The sequence below is a fragment of the Mauremys mutica genome, chromosome 10 (genome assembly GCF_020497125.1).
Source record: "Mauremys mutica isolate MM-2020 ecotype Southern chromosome 10, ASM2049712v1, whole genome shotgun sequence".
NCBI lineage: Eukaryota > Metazoa > Chordata > Testudines > Geoemydidae > Mauremys > Mauremys mutica.
Window position 1 is genome coordinate 1 of NC_059081.1, and position 4465 is coordinate 4465.

Below are 4465 nucleotides of genomic sequence, written 5' to 3' on the forward strand. Positions count from 1 at the left end.
ACTCCCAGGGTAAGGGGAGAGAGCACTGGGGCGGGATGGGAAGTGGGGTGGAGAAGAGCTCCACTGGACCTGATCTTCCACTCATTCCCATCCTTAAGGAACTTCAGTCAGGGGCAGAAGTTAGAGCTTGCACCGCCGTCTGGATAGCCAGAACTAGCAATAGCAGTTAATCCTGTGTCTCTCCACACACGCACGCACACACTCAAGCAGAGCTCTGTTTAGCTGCAACATTTTTAGGTAGAGAGAGTAATCCCCTGTCCTTAAATGAAAGACGATAACTTTGAAACAAAAGATGGAAGTTACCATACCATAGGCTGATGACAGGTTGCCCAGCGTAACTAAAATAAACTCTTCAGGCAGCTTCGGTGGTTTCAGGTGACAGTGCAGCTCATACATGACATCATCAAAATAGCAGCTTGCCAGAGTCACTAATGTGTTGCTAGCTGCCACTTTTACCTCATTTGTTGCTTCCTAAGAAAAAAAAACACAAAAAGAGAAAGACTGAAGTAACTGAAGCCGGTTGCACTAGCCAGAGTTGTTTATATGAGTCAAGTTCTTATTTCTGTGCATAAGTTCCAAATGAACTCACCCAACTTTCTGCGGATACAGTCATTAGTCATAAATATTCATTGAGTAGTTTGGCTAAACAATTTTCAGCCTTTGAGTTGCTTGCAAGCTACTTAGTTAGACTATTCACCAGTAGCTCCTTGTGGTGGATGACTGGTCACCATAGTCACATGATATTTTGCCCTGCCCTTCCCTGAGGAGGTAGTGAGACACAGACTGGGCCGCTTCAAAGATATTCAGAGAGCCTTCCTGGAATAAACTGTCCCCCAAAAGGAGGCTGACTTCCTTTGGAACAAGAGAGGGATTTTTCCATGGGTTTTCCTGCTGCCAAACTAGATTCTAAATCCAATGCTGCTGCTTTTGGAGATAGCTCAGATTCTGTCTGTCTTAGGGCTTTATACTGACACTTATCGCTATAGTATCAGAGCGCCTCCCACATAACATCAGTATCAAAAATGAAATCCCTAGTAGACTTTGGAAAAGACATGCTCATTAAGAAACCACAGGCCTGTCTCTGTGTCTGAGATCATGTGTCTCGGGTTCTGATCCTGCAAAGCACTTAAGCACATGTGTAACTTTCACATGTGAGTTTTCCCATCTTATGCATGTGCACAAGTGCTGTCTAGGACCTGGGCTTTGGTCTGGAGGAAGGTGTGGGCCTCTAACAGAAGAATACATTTTCATTTCAGTATATAGTTTAATCCCCTCCCAAAAAAAAAAAGGAGTTTTAATTAGTTAAAGCTTTGTATCCTTTGATTAGTAGCTCAGGAGAACTAACTTACCTGAGTCTCTCTCATCTGCTCTGAGGCTAGGCTTATAATTTTTTTCACTAGCCTCATCTCTAGGCCCCCGGTGTCCTGCTGTAACACCCCCTCCAGGATATAGTAGATGGCTACTCTGTTTTGCTGGGGATAAACCAGAAAAGAGAACAAACAATTGGGAAAAGTTTTTCTTGATGACCACACAGTAATTTGACAAATAAGCCCCTGCCCTAAAGAGCTTCCAATCCAAACATGAAATGATTAGCCCAAGTCTTATCAGAACAGAGCAGGTCCGTGGCCAGGAAGAGAATCCATGTCTCCTGAGTCATTATCCACAGTCCTATCCACTAGGCCACACTGACTCCTCAGCCAGCATGCTCACACAACTACTCCATTGACTTAATTGGTGTCAAACATGCCATGCCCTCCACAATCACCGCATTAGCAGCACTTCAGAAGCTGCCGAACAATTGACATATTTTAATCTTCCTGCAGAGAAAAAAGCCAGAAGAAGCCTCCTTCACTGCCCCCTTCTCGAGTTTCATTTATTGAAAACAAACAATAAAAAGGAGCCCCTTGCCCTTGCTCTAGCCACTCCAGACAGAATTGGTAAATGTGTAATTACAAAATACTCAACTCCCGCAGTAAGTCCTCAACAGCTCCTAGGGGAAATTAGCTCAGCACTGACAGTCGCACAGTTAAAGGTGTCTTTTATGAGGCCCATCAGTGTAGAAATTCACAGATGATACTAAATATGGGGGAGTTTAGTATCAGCTGGGACAGAAAAAAAATAAAGAGGGACACAGAGAAATTAAAAACCTGAGCAGAGAACAAGATTCCTTTCAGAAAACTGCAAACTAGCACATCTGGAAAGTAACTGACTTAATGGGAGGGAGAAAAGTGGGAAGCAACAAGTGCCCTGGGGGTGACAGTGAAAAACCAAGTCAACGTGTATATGCAAGGGGTGACGGCTACCACAAAGAGCCATGTGGGTTGGGTCTTTTCCACAAAGGGATCATGGCACAAAGCAGGAAGATGACAGTTCTTCTCTATTCATCTAAGGTGTATAATACATTTAGGTAAAAGTAGGAGTAATGGGATTAAACTAAAAAAAAAGACATACAATTTAGACTTTAATAACAGGAAAAATGCCTCACCTGCGAGACAGATCTATAAGGTTATGACATAGTCTTCCTAGGAAAATAGTGGAAGTTCAGTCATTAGGGGCTTTTAAAATTAGTTTTGCCAAACTAGTGGGAAATGGCCATTTGGAATGGTTCTGCATCCGCAGGGACATGGACTGGATGATCCAATAGGTCTTTTCCATCTCTGTCTCCTGGGAGTCTCTAAATCTAGGTGACCTGCATGCCAAGGTCATAAAGCCCTTTGGAATGTTCAGAGCCAATCAGATCTCTTGATTGGCTAAACATTCCAGTGGTGCTGCTTGAAAAGGAGGCTTCTGCAAACTGCAATCAGAACACACAGCTCCACTGGGGAGAAGCTCCTTCCATTAATTTTTTAAATGTCAGGAGGATTTGTTTAACTGAAAATTGTCACTGATAATTTATGAATACATAAGCGCTACATAATACAAGTAGCTCTGGATTAGGCAACAATTTTATTCTTTAAAACCAAAAGATTCATAATTAATCAAGTAATTCAAATAATTAAAGTACTAGGAGGCCAAGACAAGCAGTTCGGTTCTGCTCATAAGGGCTAGTGGGGGAAGACAGACTGGGGAAGGGGCTGAATGGGAGTGGAGACCCAGGGTTACAGGGGGGAGGGAGGTTCAGAGCCACATAGTGATGGGGGAGGAGGTGCAGAGCTACACAGGGACAGGGGGTGGTTGGGTGGGGCATAGAGCGGGGGGAGTGGGTGTCTGAGTGGGGGTGGAGGAACACATGTGGACAAGGGGTACAAGGACCCATGAGGGTCCAGGAACACATGGAGACAGGGGCAGATGACTTACTGAATGGGAGAGGTTAGGAGTCAGCCAGGGTCTGCATGGGGAGAGCTCCCTAACAATTCCTCCCCACCCCTCCCAAAAAAAACTGTTCCATACCTTTCCCATCCATACCCAGCAACCCTCCAAGTTCACACCCAGGCTCCTTCCCAGCAATTTACCTCCCTCTCCCTCAGCTCCTCCATTACCCCTGACTCCACCAAGCCCTGAAGTGTGCAAGAAATATGGCTCTGTAGTGAGTTGAAATGAATTGTTACTCAGAGTTCTGTATTAATATGCATAGTAAGGAATCTATTTGTCAAAAAAGATTTCCTCAATCCTTTTTGTTGTCTGTATTGATACAGACATACTTGCTGACAGAGATTTTGAAATAAATAATTTGAACTGGTGCAATTATATTGTATATTTACAGAAATGTTAAAATACTGTGCGCATCATTTTTATTTTTTTTGTTGCAGAATCCCCCCACTAGAAAATATATAGATAAGGTCCCTTCAGTGCTATAATCTCAATAATCTTTCTTATGATGACATGAGTGTTGGTTAGGAATAAGAGCAGGGAGTCAATTCACTTGGGTTTTATTCACATTCTTTTACTAACTTGCTAAGTGGTGTTGAGCAGATTTAATTTCATGAAACTGCCCTACCTTATCCTGTTGCAGTTTCTCCAGCAGAACTCTCACAACACTAGCCAGCTTGGTCTTAGCTATAGAGGCAATCCTGAGGGCAATTCTGTCCTTATCTTGGTCAGCTATGTGCACCAGGAGGGAAACAACCTCATTATAAACACCTGAAATTAAATAAAAGGATTTAGCTGGTTACCACTGATAGTAGAATTGGTGCTGGCTTCTTTAATTCACTATCCAGTAAAGATTCTGCAGGTGCCCAAACACTGTGAGGAGAAGACGACCTGGGAATCATGTAAATCCTCTTCCTTCCGCCTGATGACCAGGTTTGTGTGCTGAAGGACCCAGTGTGTTTGGGGGGAAATCAATGAAGAAAATTTGCTCATTTCAAGTAGATCCCCATGTAAAATAATCTTCCTTTCCCTCTTTACTATCAGTTGATGAGGTTTGATAGCATACAGAATAATTATTTATGGCCCAAATGTTCAAAACTGGGTGCCTAAACTTAAACTCCTAAATCCATATTAAGGCACCTACACCCTGATTCAG

General features: G+C 43.2%; 1 long non-coding RNA gene across 1 annotated transcript; it reads right to left on the reverse strand.

The window, feature by feature from the left end:
- Positions 1 to 314: 314 nt before the first annotated feature.
- LOC123343317 lies at positions 315 to 4215 on the reverse strand. Its single transcript, XR_006572195.1, has 3 exons — positions 3938 to 4215; positions 1350 to 1472; positions 315 to 471 (listed from the first exon to the last, which is right to left on the reverse strand). It is a non-coding gene; the product is annotated as an uncharacterized LOC123343317 (long non-coding RNA).
- Between the last annotated feature and the right edge of the window lie 250 nt (positions 4216 to 4465).